This window comes from Cynocephalus volans, chromosome 4 (assembly GCF_027409185.1).
Source record: "Cynocephalus volans isolate mCynVol1 chromosome 4, mCynVol1.pri, whole genome shotgun sequence".
Classification (NCBI taxonomy): Eukaryota; Metazoa; Chordata; class Mammalia; order Dermoptera; family Cynocephalidae; genus Cynocephalus; species Cynocephalus volans.
The window spans coordinates 133959110-133982454 of NC_084463.1; positions in this window are offsets into that span (position 1 = coordinate 133959110).

Sequence of the window (23345 nt, forward strand, 5' to 3'; positions counted from 1 at the left end):
GCTAAATCAAGCTAATTCACATATCCATTACCTCACATAGTTATTTTTTGTGGCGAGAACACTTAAAATCTACTGTCTTAGCAATTTTCAAGTATACAATGCATTGTTATCCACTATAGTCACCATATCATACAACAGATCTCTTGTCTTATTCCTCCTGTCTAACTGAAATGATATATCCTTTGACCCACAAGTACAACATTTTATTATAAATGATAGCTTTGTGGAGGCCTGGAGATCCAAACTGAAAGCAACTGCACTCATTATTTTATTGTCTCTCAAGCATTTGATTTTGGAGTCTACGGTAGACGGTGTCGATGCCGCCCAGATCTCCAAGCCCCCACTTTCAGGACTGAATGATTCACTCACCCACCTGCTCAGAGTGTTGATAAGTCGTAACCCTTAACTACATCCTCCTCCAAAGCCTGGCCCTGCCCTGACCCAGGGCCATGCAGCCCACCCAGAACCATCCCATCCAATGGCTAGCTAATGCAGAGGTAGAAAGGCCGAACTTCTTTCCTCGATTCGGGAGCATTCTGGAGGGTCATCCCTGCAGCAGAGCTCCCTATGGGTGGGCTGGGGCCTTTGCTGTGATTGTTTCAGCCTTTCCCTCAGTCTACCATTGCTTCCTTCACTCCTTCACAGGGATTTATGCTGAGAGCTCCCCCCAATAAATGCCACGAACATAAATCTTCATCTGAGTCTGTTTCCCAGGACCAACCAGCAACTATGCCTCAAACTCCACGTATCAATGTCTGTGAAAAGGATCCAAATTTGAATGTTCTCAGACTAATAGATAAACTTCTACAAGTGATTAGTTCTTCATCTGAAATATTAGCAATTAATCACGATCTAAAAATCAATGATCCTTTCCATGGCACAATTCTATGATGATTTCACAGATGTCTGATTGATGACTGAATTCCAGAAAAACATGAGTGGAATAGATTCATTCTATAATTCCATTGGTTTCTAAGCCATCCTTAGAAATTAGTCCAATATTTATTCTTGACACTTTTCCTAGACCATATGTTGCCTAGAAATATAAAAAATAATAGCTGAAGCAATCCCCTGAGTACCACCAGCCCCTTTGCAGTGTCTGAGATGAGTGTTGTCAGTTGACACCCATCCGTTTCACCCCTACACGAATTTATCTAATTGTGCTTTTTGCATGTTGACTGCCATCGACTTTCCTAACAAAGCTGGCTATCAGATCCCTACTGTCCTTTTAAGTAAAGACTGAGCTACAAACAAGAAACAATTTGGTCTGCAGCAGCTGGCTTTCCCTGATTCCCAGTGGAGGAGAATGCTTTCCTTTTATTATCTGTTTGCTTTCATCTATCTCCCTTCATGCCCAGCTATTCCTTCTTCCCCTTGAAATTCTCTGGTTTGATGTCTACCAATCGGGGCCTGACAATCATTCCCAGTTACCTAAGCTCATTGCCACTTTTTTAAAATAGTGACATCTTCTTTTAAATGCTACAACTCCACTCAAAGATAAACTAACTTCTTTCTATAATCACTTCTGTCCTTCTAAAGCATTGCCTCTTACATTCTTTATAGTCTTTCTCTTCAGGGACGCTTGGCTATCTTTTTTCTTCAATCAAAATGACTGGAGACACCCACTTCAGCAAAAAAAACAAAGGGAGGGTTTGAGAAATATTAAGAAAATGTGGATTAGTTGCAAAATGGAGATAATATGAAACACGGTAAATTAGATGGCAAGAAAGAAAGGAACCTAGTCACAGTATAAAATCAAAACTTCTCTAAGTTTCAGTTGCATTCTCTGTAAAATGAGCATAATATTCCGTAGGAGTTTTCCAAGCATTTAATGAAGTCACATAAACTTGGAAAAAGTTCAGATTAATGGTCCTACTTATATTGGCTCATGGTGATATCTATGAACACTGGTGATATATGACAATTGTCTCACTATTACCAAATTACATATTTCACGGAGAAATTTTTTTTAATCAAAAGAGAATGGAACACTGTGGGAACTGGGATTCCCTAAGGACTAAAGCGCTTCCAAAGGGAGTCAGACCAACAGTCTGGACAAGGTGCTGACATTTACTGCCACCTGTTGGGTGATCAGCATATCGCACTATTCTTAGAAACATATATGACCTCAAAGATTTCTTCCTCAATTCAAAAGGCATCCCTAGGTCACCACTGTTTGCATCTGTTGCAAAATAAACATAAGCCCTAGAAAGACTGGGCCAGTAGCTGTTTTAGGAAAGTAGGTAAGTTAAGTCCCAACCCCAAGCAGCCACACTTGAACACTGCAAAAGAATAAGTTTCAGGGGCTGCTAAATGCTCAGCTACATTTGCCACCGAGAAGCACATACCCAAGGCTCAATATTCCAAAGGATGGGACCCATATGGTCATGCCCTGGGCTGTTTCAAAGTGCTGCCTGTAGATGAGATAATGCCATAGGCTTCCTGACAACCAATAATTACAAAAGAACTCTCCGTTAAGAACAACCCAGAGCAAAGTTAAAGGAAATAACAAGTAGATAAGGGATTAAAAAGAAAAAGTATCCTGAATTCCCTTTCATTACACAAAATGAGATTTTGAATAATTCTTCCAAATCAAAATAGGCAGTGGTGTACCCTAAGAGGATAGAACCAAGCTCTTGGTCTTTCAATAGCTGCCTGGAGAGATAAGCCGGCAAGCAGGTAACATGAGTGAAGTGGTCCCAGGAAACACTGTGCTCAACCTGAAAGGCATGTGCCTTGTCTTAGGGGACAGCCTTTCCTTAGACCCATCTAACACCTGCCCTGTGGAATTAAGAGATGTGGCCTAGTGGCTAGGGACATGTCCCAGAGCCAGGATGATTGGGTTTAAGGCCTGGCTTTGCCATTCACTACCTGCGAAATCTTGGGCAAGTTACTTTAATCTTTCTGTGCCTCAGTTTCTATACCTATAAAATGGAGATAGTAATAGCTCCTGCTGCATTGTATTGCTGTGGGAATGAAATAAGTTAATACGTGTAACATGCTTAAAAATAATGCTGGGCCGTAATTACTCAATAAATGGCACAAAGACAAAAGGGCAGGTTCCATGTCATCAGATCTCCCAATTTTTAAGAAAGGCCAGAATCAGGATTATTTTATAGGTGAAATATTTTTAAATGTAGGCAAATAATTCAAACATTTTCAAATCTTCTGTGAGCCAAAAAGAATATGTCCCCCATAGAGTCCACAGGTGACTGGTACCTCATGTCTAATGCCGTACAAAGAGCAAAGCTTGGGAGGCAGACAGGTCTCAGACCCACTTCCAACTCTGTCCCCAGCTCTGTGATCCTGAAAGCACAATGGCTGGGAGCCCGGGAGGGCAGGAGCACATGAAAGAAAGTTCTGTGCCAGATTTTGACCAGCAAGTGACAGATGGTCCTCCTGACCAAATGTAACAGAAGAAAGTACTCTCGGCAATTTAAATGAAGGGGAGTGTGAAGACAATTTCTCCCTCCTAGTCCCCAGGGACTTCATTCAAGGTCTTTAACATTTGCTGGCATCTATCCTAGAGGGGGCCGGGATCGACACAGATCAAGTCCAGCCACCACAATGGAGTTCATTCCCTCCATTCCATTTTTAAAGGACAGTCCTTGCTCAATGAGTCTATAATCCAAAGCAGCTGCCGAGATTGCCAAAAACACCAGACAGCAGTTCAGCAGACAGCGGTCCTATCTGCTTATCTAAGTAAGATATTAAATAAGTAAATGAGTGAAAACAGGTAACTATCAACACCGTTGAGAAACAACATTCTTTAAAAAACCAAAGCACTAAGAAAACGAGGTATTCTTTTTAAAAGCTTAAGGATCTACCTTCATTCACCTCTAATACTGCTAGCCCATTGTCTCTTCTGCCATCATTTAAAGCTAACCAGACAGATTTATTACGGGATGTTAGTCCTTTTCTATTCTACTGACAAATATGCAGCCCATCTGCCTCCAATCAATGATGGAGCAAGTGGAGATGGAGCAATGAGATATTTTTAAACACTCCTTTAATTAATTCATACCAAGGACTTGGCTCTTGGAGTGTTGTGGGGTGAGGGGTGGGCAGAGGGAGGAGAGAGCAAGCTCACAATCCTAGTAAATAAAGAGATTTGCCATAATCTGGATTCTAAAACCCTTTCTATAAAGCATCCTGCCTGTGCCCAACAAGCTGTTAAGGACAGAAAAGTGAGGACTACAAGCAAGGCAGTGTCTGGTATTTGCTAGATTTTTTCAGACTGCGAGGACATGGCCTTAAAATGCAAACAAAACTAAAATTTTATCTTAAGAATGATGCCTCTACCTAATATTGCTAGAAGATTTTCAATTATCAGTGTTTTATCAGATTAAAATTATTATAGCTGGTGATTGAAATGAAGACTAGATTCTGTTCATTCTGAGAGGCAAGCCAGTCCAATGGGAAAAAAAATTCAATACGGAAAACAGTTTAGTTTGCCTTTAAAAGGGGAGAAACCAGACATCCGTACACTGTGTGATACAGCCATAGAGGAGAGGCTGGGGAGGGGAGCTTTTCATTGAAATCAACCTGTCAAGCTTCGAACTGTGCAAAAGCTTTGCAATTCTGGAACTGTAGGATTTATGGCACACTGACCCAGAAATCTCACACTTAGCTGTTAAATATTGCTTGTTTTTCCAGCCGAAGCATCATCTCTTAAAGACTTTTCCTTGTCTCAAAACTGAAGCCAAGGGAGACAACACCTAATCGTGTTGCATAAAATGGGAAAAGAAGCGGCTATTAGTACCATTGAACAGACCTGTTTTTTTGGTTTTTAATAACCTGGCAGTTCCACTCACAAGTTCCATTTGGATTTGGAAATTATTTCTTGAGAATTAAGCTTTCAATTATTCACCAGAGAGTGTCTGAGTAAACATGAAATGGCTTTCTCATAGCTCTACTAATATCTGTTTTAACCACGGAGGCCAATTTATATATTCTTGAAAATGAAAAATGAGAAAATTCCAGCAAAGCCTGAGGCATGCAATATACAAACCCCGGTAGACCCCAAATCCCATGCCCTCCACTCATTTTCCAATAAGTCCACTCTATGGGCTTTTCCTCCAGCTGACCTCAATTTCATTCCCGAGGGGAGAAAGAAGGAGGCGATTACTATGTTTTGCTTTTGTTTGCTTGGAATAATAAATGTAGGGGGTCTCTCTTGCCAGGGCTTTTCTGCTGTCAGCAGTTTTCTGTTTCACTTGCTCTCTAAGTCAAACTGAAACCCGGGCCCTTGTGGTTAGCTTTCACCCTGACCCCTTGGCTCCTGGTTGCTGATCCGAAGACAGATCACCTAGGGTCTCTGACATTTGGGGCAACCTAGCTGCCCCCCCACCCCCAGAACATATTTCTGAAATGCCTGCCTCTTCAGTTTCTGGGCACTCCACTGTGACCCAGTCAATAAAGGACACTAGCCTTTCTGCCACCACCGACTTATAATCTCTTTCCAATTTGGGTCAGGGACCTAAAAGCCATCTCAGTAATTCTAGCCATGACAGGGGACTCAGGAAAAAAGAATGCTCAACTATCAAATTAGACCTTGACTTGCAGGAAAATACCTCTCAGGGCCTGGGAACTACCAAATAGTCCACTGTTGATTTTTATAGAAACCAGAGGCTAATAATCCCAATTCTGAATAATCAGAAAACTCAAATAACCAGACCGTGGTTGGGTATGCTCTGCAAAGACAAAGACCAAGTGCACAGGTTAGAAAAAGAATATTCCAAACAGCAATTTGCTGGGTATATATGCCAAAGGTTTGAGAAAAAGGCAGTAATCTTCTGTATCAGCCATGACTAGCACACTCTTCAACGACAACTGAAATTTCCAGATGATAACTCCAAAGCCCTGCCGAGTCTTGGAATCTTCCTGCAAAGATGACATTATATTCTATATAACTTTATTCCTAAAGGTTTTTTTGTTGGACTGCCTACTTCACAAAGTTATTAAAAGAATCATTATAAAATGACAATGTACATAAATGAGCTTTGAAAGGGGAATGCAAAAGACACATAAGATATCACTGTTGCTTCTAACATTTCTTTAAAAATTGGTAATCAGCATATGTTGTTGATGGTAACTACATCACCAAGTAAATGATAACCAGAATGGTCAGTTTACCGTATTATCCCATTCCCCAAGCATTTTGGATCAAACAGAGTTGAATTGAAAATACATAAATTGAAAGCATATAACTATATTGCTAATTTTTGCTTCCTTCTCAGCAATGTATGATTCAAGGAAACAATCTGAATATTGTTATAGAGCAAAGCTTAACAAAGGAGACCAGCCTGAAGAGCCTTACTGAATGCTCCTTGATAGGGCACATTAATCAAAGATATCAGAAGGGGCAATAGTATCTCGACAACCCACATGAACAATTGACTAGTAAATGTCTCTGACTGGAACTTTAGCCTTCTAAAAGCCAGCTTCTAGACTGTTTATGTTTCTGTATCCCCCCCGAGTGCCTGGCATTGACTTCTACCCAGAAAGTATTTAGTAAAGGCGCCTGGAAGAAGAGAAGAATAAAGGAAAGACCAGGGTGTCTGAGAATGTCACCTGCATATCAGTTATTGCTCTTAAATAATAATGGGTCACAGATCTTTCTATATTCCCAGCCTTTCAAATTTTTTCAATTCTTTCATTTCTTAAATACAAGTTCCTTTGGCCCATCTTTTCTTAACTATGCTCAGTGCACAAAGATAGCAGTAATTGAATAATGTGAGTCTTTTTTAAATACCAAAAATCACTTCTGCTCTATATTTAATGTTAGATCATTTGGCAGCTCTCATTTAGGACAAAGTTGAGATAAACACGCTTAGTTTGGGGATTTTGTTGTTGTCTTAACCTCTCCCTTACCTATCTGGCCATCAAAATAGGGAGTGAGTTGGATGCAGGATTTGAAAGACTACCATCATCCATCTTTTTCACAGATGTTTTCCAAACTAGCTTTTACATGCGGGGGTAAGTCTAGAAGGGCACTAAAGGCAGCCAGAACTGCCTTTATAACTTTTTTCTAATATGAAAGCCTTTTAAATTAAACACAGGAAGGCACTGATGTTGAGCCATGTGGGCTCTTAGTATTTAACTCTGGAGATCTGTTTTAGCACAAGGTACCACCCTCCTTGTACACCGGTGTCTTTCTGGAGCATCTTTTTGGAGAAATAATGATCAAAAAGGCCCACACTGCTTAACTATTAGGGTGAAAAGAAAGAGAAAAAAATCACGCTACAACAAGATGCCAAACCCCTTTGGAAAGACTCCAGGGGGACAGAAAAGGAATGGGTTCCTTCTCCTGGACACAGAGACAGTTTTAGAAATATTTCCCTTTGTTGGAGGATGGAGCCTAGAGATCTGGCTTTGGACACCAGTTCTTCACTCCTGCTTAGAGACTCATCCCCCCAAAACAAGTCTGTGCAGTTGGTAAAATGTATTAAGCAAAACTGTGGACAGTGCCAGCACCAAGAACTATCCACTTGAGCCCGGAGGAGCCCCTGATATTTGCTTTCCTCGCAACATGGATCCTGTGATCTCTTGCAAGTGGCTAGTGCAGTTTTGCGAGCTCCCCAACCAGTCTTTTTATTCCCACTCAGGCTCTACTAAGCAGGAAAAGTTTGCTGGGAGGCACTGGTCCAGGGACTGTTTGTGGACCTTTCCTTTGAGGTGTGAGTATTCCAGGGATCCTTTTGCTCCCTTGCAGCCCCCTTCCCATGTGCTAAAGACAGCTTTCATTTACCACGGGGATCTTTCTCCATGCCAACCGCAGTCTCAGGACGCAGGAGATGGCTCCAGTGCCGCGGGCCGAGTAGGAAAACCAACGCTACCCCTTCCAGAGTCCGGAGACTCCTGCCCCTGCCCAAACCTACATGTTTCCCCGCCTCCTCCCGGGAAGCACCCAAATTTCTTCCACCCTTCCTTAGAGTTGGCTAGGAAGATTCCGCCATCCAGGGTCAAGGAGCGATCCGAGAGGGCCCGGCATCTCCTTGGCGACTCCACGAGTCTGGCATTCACGGCGGCGCGCGCTGATCCTCGCCCCGCCCCGGCCCTGCCTGGTCCCGGTTCATTCATTCCGGGCTGGTCGCCACCTTCCCGCCCGCGTCGCGCTCGCCGCGCCTTGCTGGAGGCGCTGCTTCCCCGGACAGCGTCTGCTCCCACTGTGCCCAGTCCCTTATTGTTTTTCAATCTCAAAAGTAACCTCAAGAGGATTTCTTCTTCACACTCTATCCCACTCCCATCGCACCTTACCCCTTTAATTAAAACAACCCTAGCTCTCTCGCATCCTTAAAGGGTTAGACAGCAAGCCCCACGAAAGAAAACCAGTCCCCTCCCCACCATCCCACCGCAGACAAGCCATCGCGCGGCCACCAGCTCCGAGGCCCGGCGACGACGTCTCTCTGTCCCCATCCCGGAGAGTGGGGCCACCATCCCGTACGCGGTCCCCGCTTCCCCGCGGGTACAGAGTAAAGCCCCCTCACCCTTCGGTGGATGCCATGGTCTGGGGAACGCCCCCTCCTCTTCGGCACTATCCGGCAGCGGCGGGCGAAGGAGTGAGCCGGCACCGGGATGAGCGCGGGAGTGTGGCCGGGTGCGGTGTTGAAGAGGGAGCCTCTCCCCGCCCTTCCACCCCGCTCCCGGGTAAGCCCTTTAGCGCCTCAGCGGGCGCAGAAGGCTCCTGCGGGCGCTAATCCGCGTCCGGGCTCTGCACGGCGCGCGTCCCGCGCTCCCCTCGGCCGGCCGCGGTGACGCTTGGAGCCGGCTTCCCCGAGAGAGCGCCGCGCCCGGGGCTGCAGGGAGGCGCTCTCCGGCGATGCGCTCCCGCCGCCGCCGCCGCCGCCGCCGCCGACGCCACCTGTGCCTGGCTGCGGGGCTCGCCGGCGCGGCGAGTGGCGGGCGCCGAGAGCCACGGCAAGGCGAGGACGGTGAGTGTGTGTGTGTGTGTGTGCGCGGGGAGGGTGCGTGCGTGCGCGCGTGTGCGGTTGTGAGCGCGCCGGGGGAGGCGGTGGAGGCCGCTGCGCCCTGGCTCGGCGCCGGCCGGGGAGGGATTGCGAGGTTTAGCCCCGCTGGAGCTGGGGATTTGCAGGCGATCCCTCTCTATTTTCGTCGAGAGCTGACATCACCCGCGCCGCCGCCTCGGGCGACTCCTTTAACCGCCGCCCCCCGCCCCCCGTCTCGAGACGCGGTCCCTCCTCTGCCATCCCTCCCCCCAGCCTCTCGCCATAAATTATCCGAACGAGAAAAGGGCCCCCGCCGGTCGTCCGGGAAGGCCTGGCCAGCCGGTGGCAGGAGCCCAGGGTCTAAGGAGTCGTTATTGTTTCCCCTCAAGCCCGCGTGGCCCCGGGTCACCCCGCGCGGGGAGAAGCGCAGGCGACGACGCGAGGACCCGGGATGCCCCTGCGTCCCCGCCTCCCTGGAACGGCCTCGGGCGCTGCCCCTCACTCCCTGGCACACCCACTCCGGCTCACACTTACCCCCAGGCACACCCACCCCATCCTCCCACGTCTGGGCCCCGCGGACCCCGAGCTGAAACAAGGCAGCGGCGTGGCCGAGATGCGTGCGGCCCAGCTGCGCGCTCTCCCCTGCGGCGGCCCAAATAAATCTCCGGCTATCAATTATTCATTGAGATTAATATTAATGCAGATCCCTGGGGGCGGCGAGCGGGCCGTAGAAGAGGCGGTAGGGGGGGTTGTTTTTTTAAGCGGAGAGAGGTCGGCCTCGGGGGCGCGGGCTGGGAAGGCGCGGAGAGGTGGCCGAGACTAGCGGCGGGGGACGCGTCGCCCCCTCCTCGGCTCTGCGAGCCGCTGGCTTCTGGACTGCGGGGGCGCGCGCGGAGACAGATGGGCTCGTGCAAGGGAGGGTCGGAGCCTCCCGGCCGGCTTTGCATAATAACGACAAGACCCGTGTAGCTTTTATTATCTCTGGGACACAGCGGACACCTACAGCTCCACCACCTGCAGACCCCGCGGAGAAGGCAAAGCCTCATTTTCCTCGTCTGGATAGTGGTACCCAAAATAAACTCCTTTGCAGGGCCGCAGTGAGAATTAAGCAGATTCTAGTGAAAAAGAGATTTGCAAAGTGTAAATGCGCCTGGGAGATGTCAGCGGTTCGAGCCTGTGGCTTGGGACCTGCCGAGCTCCTCCCATGAAGGTCTTGGAACCCCACCGCTCCTAGTGTCCCTGGGCGCCCGCCCCTCCTGTCTTATTCCCCTGGGGAGGGGCTTTTCGGTCTCGCGCAGTGCTGTACTTTCAGGTGCAGTGAGGCCGGCCACCTGGAAACTCGCGGAACCGTCCCACGGACGGTCCCAAGGGAGCCGGAGTTCCCGCAGAACCGCCTGGTAGTTAAAGGCCAGGCGCTGATATCTCAAGTTTTAGTTCTTCAGCACCTTCTGGAAGAGTCATCTGTGGCAAATTCCTCAATCTCTCTTTATCCCGTCAACAAAATGAGAATATTTCCAACCTCGTAGTGCTAAGAGAACTAAGTGAAATGTAACACGTGTGCAAAGCTCTTAAGCTAGAGTCTGGACCCCAGGAAACCCTCAAAAAGTGCTTAGTTAATTCTAGGAGTCCTTGGAGGATAGTTTCTCAGGCAAAACATCCAAGGATGAGAGAAAAAACAAGAGAAAGAAAAAAAATGATAGAAGTTAGAAAATAAACCTCTGCTCACCTCCTGCCTTTGCTTCCCTTTCCAAAATCTGGGTCCAAACACCTTTCTCCATCTTTCCCCTTTCCTTTCCTCTCCTCTCTTTCCTGTCTGCCCTATTAGATTAACCAGATCAGTATTTTATTCATCCTAGGGCCTTCAGAACCCCTCTAGCTTTGCATTTTCTTTTTTAAGAAAAGGGAGGTGTGGGGGTTAGCCATCTCTTCATCTTTGAGCATTTGACTTTGGGTATTTTCTTCTTCCAAAAAATGTAGTTATAGTAAGTGTGTTTTTAAAAAATAATTTGTAGATGAAAAACTACCTTCTTACATCTTGGTTATTATGCCTTCTCTTAAGCCCTGTCAAGGGTAGATGTGTGACTTCATATCTGAACTTGTCACATATACAACCTTCACAGTATAATTTTCTAACTTCACAATTTAGGGGCTTTACTTCCCTTTCTGTTGAGGTGGCAGCTGGAGAACAAAGCCATGGGACGTTCTCCCCAGCCTAGATATTAATGATCCCAGCCACTCTACTCTGTCGTTAGCACCCCCTTTAAAATGAGCACGAATGAACTACTCCATCATAATCCGTCCTTATCTGCACACAGGCTTGAGGGCTGAGCTGCAGCATTCATTAGCATTCACTGCCAAGAGCAAGGCACCTGGTGGTACAGACACAGAGTGAGTAAAAAGAAAGAGAAAAGGAGATGGAATTGTTTTCACTTTTTAAAACATCCAATTAAAAAACACTCTTAATTATGTTATCAATGTTCAGGACCTGAGAGAATTTATGTGAATCGTCAAGCATGGCTGCATTAGACAGGAGTAGTCACTTTCTCTATAAAGCCTGACATCCCATCCTACACTTGAGAAGCATTTGCATTCAGCTGCCCCGGGAGGCCAGGTCTATTAAGTCATGTGGACTATGCCACAGATAATTCTGGCTAAAAATCATTAGCTGGAAGAAACTAGTTCTCTTTCTTCATGCCAGAGAGCCCCTGCCAACATTCACACCAGTTCTTACTTTTTTAAGCAAACTGGAGCAGTGATTTTTCAATGCTGGCTGCCCATTAAAATATTATGAAGAGTTTTTCAGAAAATAATGCTTAGGCCACCTTCCAGGGAGATTTTTGTTCCATCAGTCTGGGCGTCGCTGACTTGGGGTTTTAAAAAACTTCCCAGATGATTAATTCTACTGAGTAGCCAGAGTCGAGAGCCGCTGGACTGGAGGTGATTCAACAGGATGGAGAAGAGGGCCTGAGAAGTAGTTGGAGCAACCTGGTGTGTTAGCCTTTGGAAAGAGAAAGCTAAGGAAGATGTCATACAAGGCCTGATCCTCCTGTCTTCAAACAGGGAATTAAAATCTTTCCAGGCTAACACTGTGTGTTATTCTAGACAAGCAATGTGAGAAGCTATAAAAACATGGAACTTTCTTCTTCTGTTGTGCATACATACTGCCACCGTACTGAATAAGAACTCAGCTCTGGATCTGGCCGACCTGTGTCAAATACTACCCCAGCTGGGTATTAGACTCTATGTCACCTTAGTCTGGGCACTTTAGGTTCTTAGCCTCCTCATCTCAACACTGGAGAAGACAGTAATGGCCACCTCAGGGTTGTCGTGAAGATTAAATGGGATAATATGCGGAAAATGCTTAGCTTTGAGCCTGGCACATCATGAGTCTTCCATAAAGGTCCATCCTAGACACATGGAAGCAGCAATATGCACCAAATTTAACTTACCACTGAGCTCACTTGAGAACCTAGGCTCCCCACCCAAACGATAACCCTTTTTCTCCTTTTAATCCACACTGCAAACTACAAGTCTTTTAGCTAGTGTTAAGTTGATAGAGCTTTGATATGAGAACAAAACAAGGCCAACTATATAAGCTAGCAGGAACACTTTAGAATTTTCCAGCATCTCTTATTCTCCTCCGGGGATTCCATAGTTATGGCAAAAGCAGAAGAGATGGGAAGCTCTGACATTTGGATAGAGATGTACCTTTCTTAAGTCTAGATCATGGATTCTCAAACTTCAGTGTGAATAAGAGCTACTCTGCAGGACTGAATACAAAAAAAAATTAACTGTACTGTACTGTGATAGGTAACTTAAGGGATTTTAAAAATAAATTTTGACCATAAGGGATTTTTTTCCATTTTGTCTTATTGGTTGTTGACTTAAAACCTAACCGAGCCTACAAGAAGTGACTTATTAGATTTGAGTTAAGGCAGTATTTATGCTGGGACTTCATGGTAGTTGTAGTATTACCTTAAGATTTACTGAGTGTTAGGGCGGGCCATGGCTCACTTGGGAGAGTGTGGTGCTGACAACACCAAGGCCACAGGTTTGGATCCCTATATAGGGATGGCTGGTTCACTCACTTGGGAGAGTGTGGTGCTGACAACACCAAGGTCACAGGTTTGGATCCCTATATAGGGATGGCTGGTTCACTCACTTGGGAGAGCGTGGTGCTGACAACACCAAGTCGAGGGTTAAGATCCCCTTACTGGTCATCTTTAAAAAAAAAACAAAAAACCAAAATACAAAGATTTACTGAGTGTTTATTCTGTGTATAATGGACCTTACTTGTATATAACCTTGTTTGATTCTTAAGATGACCTACAGAAAACACTACTATTACTCCCATTTTATAGAGGAGAAAACTGAGACCAAGAGAGAATAAGGAGTTTGCTCAAGGTTATGTAGATAGTCAGTGGTTTTGTTAGCCAGGGTCTAGCTAGAAAAAGATGGCATACTCAAATTAAGTGAACTGTGGTAATAAAGGGACTATTTAGAAGGGTATGGGAAGGGTGCAGGGAAACTCTAAGGGATAGTGCAGATCCCAGGACACCATTACCCACCCTAAGGCTAAAGGGAAATTACCAGGACCTAGAGGGGAGTCCTGTCTGGAGAAGGCCAACCAGCAGGAGCTGAGACCTTTGCAGACAGAGCAATCTGCTGGTAGGGGACCTGGAAATAAATACCTCAACCCCCACTTCCCTCCAGTCCTTCTCTCCCCTCCAGCGCTCCTTATTGGGCAATGTCAGCTGGAATCTGGGGGGCAGGAGAGCTCACTGAAATGAGTCGTATGCAGTCCTGCAGTTCAACCTCTCTGGGGAACACAGCAGAATGGGGCAGGTGGGGCCTAGATGTTCGGGGCCAGCAGATGAAGCTGGGGTTTGACTGCCAGCAGTCTTCCTGCAGAACCTTGCTATTAACCTCTCTGCTATGCCATCTAGAGGAATAATAGTGTCATCATTCTTGGAACAGTTTGCTCCCATAACATGGGGGGACCTCTTCACCATGAGCTATTCCAGCAGAAACTTGGTCAGACCATTTGCTAGAGATCAGAAGGTATATTTATACCGTGGAAGAAGTCACTAGATGGCCTCAAAGTTTCCAGTCCTAAATTCTGTAATCCTCAATGTTCTTCTCCAACTATAGGAGCTTTGTTGGACCGAAGAAGCAACAAAGTCTCTCCCTTCTCATATCGTGCTCTTCTAAGGAATTCACTCTCTGTCTTGGTTCTCCTTCTGATTGCTCGAGATTGGTTATTACAGCCCCACACAATGGAGGGGGAGAGGGAAACTCCTAATATAGAAAAGGAAAAAAAAAGTCATACACTACTTTTCCATAAAAGGCTGCTGGATGAGAGCATACCCCCTCATAATGACAACAGAGGAGAAATGTTTAAATGTTCAAAGTTTATCAGAAGAAAATGACCTAGAGAGAGAAATAACAGCCAAGTGACCCAAGAGTTAGCCCCTGAAAAGAGACTGTCATTTAGTAATGTCTGAGAAATATGAATTCGACTTTTTCCCTCGAATGCAATTACTAGTTCATCTTCCTTGGTCTTTAAGATTATCGGTGCTCTCCAGAACTTTGTAATGAAAAGGTCACCCACCATCAGCTCATTAGGCGAGACATTCATATTTGTGGTTCTTTGCAAATTCACAGTCACCCAGGAAACAAATTCGTCCTTTCAGAGTTTCAGTGCAGCTGTTCTGATAAAGCAAGTCTGGGCTTTGGAGTCAGGCAGGCCTGTGTTCGAATCCTAGTTTCTCCACACATGGCATTGAGGGAGCCACCTAATCTTTTTGAGCTTAAACTTCCTCACCTGCAAAATAGAAACAGTTCTTGTAGCTTCAGAAATTATGCTTGTAAAGCAGACATCACAGGGCCTGGAATATAATGTGAACACACTAAATGTCTGTCCTCTGCCTTCCTAAGTAATCAAGGAATTAAAAGCTCTGTGGATCCATCTTTAAAACTTTGACCCAGTCACTGAGACTACAAGACTAGAAACCTCAAGCTTTTTAAAAAATAAATAAAGCAGAGGGGACATTACAGGCCCTTCTATAAGACAATTAATATGAGAATGCTAATTTTCAAAAATGTGAGCTATTTTTAGGGTGAATGAAAAACATGAATGAAAATTATTGTATAACATTCCTATTTTAGAGGAAAGATACTAAACTGTATTCAGACAGCATTGGCTCTGAAGCCAAAAGCAGGCAAGAGAAAAATTGGAGAAGCCTGAAACTAAATTGAACGTGTAAAGATTTCAGAAAGAAATGGGGGTTTAGAGCGATAACTAGCAGGAGGAGCATTTTCACAGCAACAGTACCAGATCATTATATTCAGAGTGCTAAGGTGGACACAGAAGTTATAACATGATCTTCAGAGTTAGACCAGCCAGGGAACCATCCATCTCAGCCATATTTAGAGCAGTGAGATTCACCTTCAGTACATCATTCCCTCTTTACATTTTGAATGACCTTGAATAAGTCACTTAACGCTCTGGGCATCAATGGATGTAGTAATGACCTCATCTAAATGAGGCCATATCACATAGGGCACTTAGCACAGTTCCTAGCACACTGTGGTAGTTGTTATCATTTTTATAATATCAGCTTCCTGATTGCCACCGCTCTCATCACTCAAGAGATGGTGATAATACTTTGGATCCAACAACACAGCTACAGATGAGCCACCCTATAGCCCTGTTTGTCTGATTGTGGTGTCTCAATAGAGAATCAAGAGTGCATCTCACGTGTGTTTGGAGCTGTAAGATACGAGTTCATTCACTCTTTTCTTAACACATTAGCAAAAACAGAAGTAAGGGAGTTCTATTTTTACCTCACTCTCTAAACTGATGAGAAAAGAGATGCTACTTCATAGAAATCTCAATTCAGTCTAAGAACTTGGTCTAAATATAATCTATTCTTCAGACAGAAACCATCTCATTAAGTAGAGAGCTCAGGAAGGCTGAAACACTCAGGAGCTTATTGCCTGATGAATTCTAAGGGAAAGAGTATAAATTCATTCCATTTACTTAGTAAAGATGGAGAGGAAAGGAGACAATGGAAAAAGATGAGTTGTGATTTCTCAGTATATCATTACCCACATCAGCATTTCTACTATAAGATGACTTGAGGCTAAATGTCAGGGTCAGTGCAAATTCTTTGTGCCCAGCATGAATACCATAATGTTTTGAGTTAGAGTGACTGTCTCTTTTTTAGTAGCTTGATCCTGTGTTAAGTGGAAATACTTTTTGAGAGTGATTGTTGGTATTTTAGTTTCTACCCCCAGTTTCTCCTAATCGTGGCTAAGATTGCCAGTTATGCATCCATCTTCCCCCACCCCACCCTACCCCTTTGTGCTGCTGGGACATTACAGTTTTCAGTAGTGACATCTTCACGATGAACAAAAGGAAGGAGAGAAATTTTTTTTTTTTTTTTTTTTTTTTTAATCTTCGGGGAAGTTTCTTTTGCTTGACGCTATCTCACTGTGGTTGAATGCTAAGTGATCTGGATAAAGGACTGAATCAAGGACCCAAGCCAGGCTCTGGGGACCTCAGAAAATCCAGTGATATGATCCTTGTTCTATCTTCTCTCCACTTCTTTAAGAAATTACTCGGTTGTACTGAGAGAGGCTATGTATCGATCCCCAAAGTATTTTTCCTATAAAGTTATTTTCCTTAATAAGAGACAGAGAGAGATAGCAACTGGGTAATTTAGTTCTAAATTGAAATTACAGTTTCAGAGATTTTTTTTTAAATCAAAGTCCAAAGAACTGAATTATGACTTTGTATAACTACAGCAAACTAGAAGGTATCCCAATTTACTTTAAAGTTCCATTTGTTAACACCTGGATACTGTTTTGTTTGTAACACCCTGTTACCCTTTCCACTGAAATTAAACAACTTTTCCTCAATTGGCATATTTGAGGATTAATAGTGTTCCTTCTGTCTCTTTTGTGCCAAATTTCCTTTTTCTAGAAACCATAAGGAACATAACAGTGTATTTTTTTTTCCTCCAAGAATTCGATCTTGAATTTTATTCTTCACCTGAGAAAGCTATTCCCTAATTGCACCTACTGACTTTTTTTTCTTTGTTGACAAAGCTCTACATCAAACGTAGTCCAGGCCTCTGGATAAACACTCAGCGATTGGAATACAAATGTGAAGTGAGCCCTAAAAACCTCTGCCACTGAGACAGTCTTCTTAACATGCTGGGCCTCAACCACTCATCCAGGCAGAGCCCAGCCAGGGAAAACAAGTCCTGCTGCCAAAGCAGGGAGAGACCAGAAATTGCTACCACGCCACTCCAAACTGTCCTCATCTTTCCAGCAGCCCTGAACAGAGAAACTTCCTCATGCCCTAGGGATCTAAAGTATTTCACTCAGAGTTTTCACAAGATACTAAAGAAGGAGAAGAAATAAGGCAGGAGTGAAGACATGTGTCTCATCTTGTGCTGGTGGCCAGCTCTCTTCTTGCAGCTCATCCCGTCTTCATTTAAGATAATTTCCTGTTAGAACAACATGCAGTTGTGTCAGTGCAGTGAGACTCAAGGTCTTCACTCATGTCTGGGTTAGGATAGCAGAAAAACTCAGAGGCAAAGCCAACAGCTACATTTGATGACTTGATGACCTCACTAATAATTCCTCGTGCACTTTCTAGGTATACATAGGATTCGATACATACAGTGTGGCCCTGGAAGTGCCCTCTCTCTTAGTTCTCCCAGACTTTGAAGTATCCCTGCACCATGTGACTCCACATCCAACCTCACGTCACACCACTGTCTTCTTCACACTTTCCCCCGCAGCCTTACTGGTTTTCTAGGAGCTCCTCAAATATGCCAGGATCCCTCCTTCTTAAGATCTTTGCACATGCTCTTCCTTCTATCTGGAATGCTCTTCCTCACTCTCCACCCTTGTTGTGGTAAGTGAAGTCATTCTAAACTCAGCCACCACCTCTTCAGGGAAACATGCCATTTATCCTGTCCTCTCCTGATTGAATCAGTTTCCTCTGTTATGCGTCCTTGCAGCATGCTGCATTTTCCTTCTTAGTACTTACTGTGGTTGCTAATTCTGCAGGTACTTCCAGGATTACATGACAGAGGGCAAGCACCAGCCTACATTGTTCACCCTCAGTGTTCCCAGCCCTTGGTGCATAGCAAGCACTCAATCAATTTTTGTTGATGATTGAATGACGGGGAAAATCAATGAAATCACAATTCTCGATTGAATTAAGAATGGAGGAGATTTTACTGATATTTGGATATAGGAGGAAAATGTGTAAGGCAAGTGATAAATTTAACAGCATGAAAATTCTAAAGTCTCAAAGAACTATGAAGATTCATATTCAAACCCATACCCATAACTCCAGAGGATAATGGGTGTTGTTCTGGAAAGAAGAGGATTGGATGGCAGCAAATTTTCTACTTGTCCAGCTGAGCCTGGTATCTTATGGAGAACACCCCCTTCTTACCCCCCACCCACATGCAGATAGGGAAATGTACTTTAAAAATCACTGGAGGCCCCAGCACTTGGTCTTAGAAACTTGTCCAGACAATTCCCACTTACACAATCCCACTGCTCCTTGCTGTCATCCTTCTCAGCTCTTCCAACCATTGCCCTCATTGATTTCTACCCATCCTTTCCTGTGCTCCACCCCACTCCAAACTTATTTCCACATGCTTGTACCTCAACAGTGTTCTAAAACTTCCTTTCCTCTTCCCACCTCTCATAACATTTCTCAGAAGTGGTTTCTCCACCTCCAGGCTCTTCCTTCTGAAGAACAGCAACAAAACAACCACCACCATACTAGCAGAGATTTATTTATACAGCGCAAGAGGCCAGACGCTGTTCACATGCTTAACTCTCAGGTGCATGATATTACTGAATCCTCAAATCTCTTCACTCCCATTTACAGATGAGGCAACTGCAGCGTAGAAATTGAGTGTCATGCTCAAGGTCACACTGTGTAAGTGGACACATCTGAGATTTGAACACAGGCTGGGTCTTCTAACCATGGCCCACTGTCTAGTATATCAGCCACCCTGGTGGGCATTTCTAGAACTCCGTGTCTATCCTTCTATCCTTTCACTCTCCTGGTGACATCATAATGAGCTTGAGGTTTACAAACAGGCAATAAGAAGCTGCATTATTAAGCCTAGCATTTGAGATCCATCACCAGTTGGCCTCACCTTGGCTGGCCAACTTAGCCAGTCACTGTAACAAAATAGTCACGGTGGGAAATAATGGGCCCTTCTCCAAGACAGCCCTCTCCATGCTTAATCTTATGTTTTTTTCCAGACTCTTTCCTTACATGTAATATCTTATTTCCTGTCTATCACTCCAAAGACTCAAATGAAATTCTAACTACTCTGTGAATGAAAATTTAACTGAAGACACTGTCCTACTCAGATAGCCCCTTCCTCTCAATTCCTGCTGGAGTTTATGTAAGAGTGTCAGTTACTTGCAAATTCCACTTAATGTATAAACCTGGCTACTCCCAAGGAAAGTAAGAGTCTTTCTTAAATCATAGATTTTACTTAAATTTTATGTATCATATGAATTTAATTGTATGGTACACGAAATTTAAGTAAAATCCATATGATTTAGCGAAGACACATATATGCATACAAGTGTACTTCAACAAGTTCATAGAAAAATGTAGTTGAAAGGTAATATGAATTTTTTGTATTGATTATACATATTTGTGGGGAATAGAACTGACCATCAGCACTTGTGCCCAAGATGTGGTGATCAGATCAATACTATCAGCATGCCCACCACCACAAATTGCAATTATTCCCCATGTCACCCACCCAACCTCTCCTCAACCCTTTCCCCCACTCCCCCTCCACCCCTAGTAATCCTATGTCTGTTCTCTCCCTTTGCAAGTCCAATGCACCACTGTGGTCTTTCTTTCCTTCCTTGAGAGGTAATATGAATCTCTCCATGAACTTTTTGAAGACCCCCTCATATGTATATGTGTGTATGTGTATATACACATTTACACACACACACACATGACCATATATGTATGTATGTGTACATTTAGTCAATGCCCTCTAGTCAAAGGCCACCAGAAACACACCTGTAGTTAAACAAGTTGGATTTATTGGTCCTTGCAATGAGAGAGAATATACATTACAGGAACTGGGGTGACTCATTAACAGTGTAGTAGAAAGAAGTTACAGGATTTAGGCTTCTGTTAAGTGATTTGGGGGATGTTTCAAGGCAGAGGACTGGATGCTGTCAGGAAGTCCATCTTAATAACTCTTATCTAGAAGGAAGGAAGCCTAGATCAAAGTTAACTCTGTAATTGGCAAAGAAGCAGCAGTCACTCCTATTAGCCAGGAGAGGGGGATGTTTGGCATTTTTGTGGTTTGCATAGAGACCTTGCTTTTGTCTGTTATTACATGATATGAAGTGGTCTTGTTCATACTTGGTCCATCACAGTCACAGAATGACACTGACTGACCCTGGCATGCTGTGCAACTGTTCATCTTCAGTAGGAGAACACGAAACCTAGCTGGGAGTGGTGGCAGGTCAACCCCAGCTCCAAAGCCTAGCTGATAAAACATCTGAGTCAGGGGCTACATGTGTTTATAGAAAACCAAAACCACCACTACAAAAGAAGTTAGAACCAAACTATTCTGGATGAAGCGGGAGCCTTCTCTCTCCCCAAAGGTGTCCTCAGTTGACAACCACTTTCCAGCATTAATATTCCACAACTTGAGATGGCTTTGTTCCATGTCAACTTAGGGAAACTATGTTGCAGAATTCCCTTCCCTGTGTGGCTCCAGATTAGAGTGGGCATGAAAGAAACATACATGAGATTTGGAAAGTAGAGTGAAGCAACAGCTATTTTCATGATCTGAGAGTGGCTGAGCATATCAGACATGTGGCACTAACTGCACAATGCCCCTGATCTGCCAGCCCTCCTTGCTGGGGTGGGACTGCACCTAGGCCCACAGCTCCTCCAGCACCTTCTGGAAATTCTCTTCTGCTTCTCTGAGTCCTGGATCGGGAGAGGGTGCAACTACATGCAAAGGGCACCAGCTTCTCCTGCAAGGTCGTTCATACCATTGAGGTTGGGGGTAGCAAGGGACAAACACAGGTTTCCTTGTGTCTTCATGGGTTCTGGTTGGTCCTTATTCTGCCAACATCATATCAAGCCTTCCTTCTCAACTGATGACCTGGTTGATTTCAGTTCAACATCAGGAGCGAAGGCAACAGTCTTCAACAGTCTTACACAGACTTTTCCACCAATGTCCACAAATAATGTGATCATTATGATCCTTTATTCCACATGACACTTAAAAGTTCTGATCCTCTGAAAAGCCCCTGACTGATACACACCAGATTTGCAGCTGAAGGAAACCTCTCATCCTTGGAATCCTATCCTAGGATGCAAGGGCCATGTTATAAAAAGAGATGGATAACATTCCAACAGCAGCCAGATATGGCCAAGGGACCGGCTTGTGTCTGATTCTCTTGTCCTGACTAGGAGTCTTAGGTTAGTAAGTCTGAGTACTTACAGCCCATGAGGGCAGTGCTGGGGTGCTGCCAAACAGCCATAGGGCTATGAACCAAGCAGCCTGGGTGGTGTTCCTAAGAACTGGGGCCAGATTCAGTTTCTGGGGGGTCAAAGTCAAAGCTGAGAAGGCATATACATGAACCAAATCTGAACGGTGAGACAAGAGTGAAAAATGACACTAAGTAGTAAAGAGGGTGTCAAGAAAGTGGGGAACATGTTGGTCCAGGTGGGAGGTGAGGACAGGGTCAGGGATGAAGAGTGTGAGCATGGGCACCACGTGGGAAGTGCCCACCCAGGCAGAGCTGGTGGCTTTGCGCAGCTGTGCCCAACTGGATAGCCCTGGCCCTGCCAGGTACTACAGGCACCAGACTATGCATCATGTACTATGTTCATTGCTGTACACACATCCCACTTCACTGTCACAGCAACCCCAATAAAGTCCCAAGACTTTATCGTGCCAATTTAGTAGAAATGAAGCTGGTGGAGAGGCTAAGCACTTTGCCCAAGATCACTTAGAAAAGAAGGTGAAAGGCAAGAATTTGAATTCAAAGCTCTTTGACCCAACTTCCATTATATCTTTCAAGATCCATGCTTTCTAAGCTTAAAAAACAAAAACAAACAAACCAACAAACCAAAAGCACCAAAAAAAAAAAAAAAAAAAAATCCACAAAACAAACTTTGAGTAACTTGATAAATGTCAGTCAAGCCTCAGTTGCCTGCAACCTCAGGTTAAGCCTCTCCCCAATACCCAATCCACTGAAACTGTGAGACAATAAACACATTGTTTTAAGCCACTAAGTGTTGGGTAATTTCTACTCAGCGATTGGTAACTAATCCATTACTCTGAGAGTAAGCCATAGGGATGGGGGATGGATTGGGTAAAAGGAGGGTATGACATATGGAAAGCCCCAGAAAAGCCTGACAAAAAGAGACATTAGAAGAAATTCTTTTCTGGGCTGAGCCCGTGGCGCACTTGGGAGAGTGCGGCGCTGGGAGCGCAGCAACGCTCCCGCCGTGGGTTTGGATCCTATATAGGAATGGCTGTTGCACTCACTGGCTGAGTGCTGGTCACGAAAAAAAGACAAAAAAAAAAGAAGAAATTCTTTTCTTGCTCAAGGGATCATGTAAAGACACAGAGGTGGGGAGGCAGGTTGAAAGACAAATATGTCCTCACCTCCTGTCTTGGGGCTAAAGTGCTTGAGGGGGAAGTTCTCTGACACAGGTTGAAGAAACAGGTAAGTTCCTGTCTGGGTCTATAGGCAGCTAATGTCTCCCAGGATGCCCTGTAACAGCCTGGGTTCTCCACTCTCACGTGGTCTGGAAAAGACGGAAGTTCCCACAATCCCCTGAGGGAGGAAAAAGAGGTCACTGAGAGTCTGGCTGAGTAATTGCCAGAGAAGATCAAAACTGGGGCCATGAGGCTGAGTGACCCAAACCAGAGTCAGATAGGAGTCACCAGATCTCAGGAGTACCAGTCCAGCAAGAACTGAGGAGGAGCCAAGACAGCAAGCAGGAAGGGACACTGGGCCCCATGGACGCAGAGAGAGAATATAGCACAAGTCACACTAGTTACAGACTCTAGCACCAAATGTCAGCAAAATGCCCAGGAATGGGAAAGACCCACCACACACAGCCAAGAACTAGCAGGAAGTCAGAAGTCCCCACTATGGTCCCAATGCTCAAAGGCACCACCTTGGACAAGAGAAAAATGGAGAGGAGAGAAAGGGAGAAGGGATAAAAGAGTAAGTCACCCAAAAAAGATAATTGTACTGAAAGATCACTGGAGGTATTTGACTGGACTGAGTTCCAGTGGGAGGTGGGGTGGGGTTTGAGAGGAAAATCACGTAAGTTACAGAAAA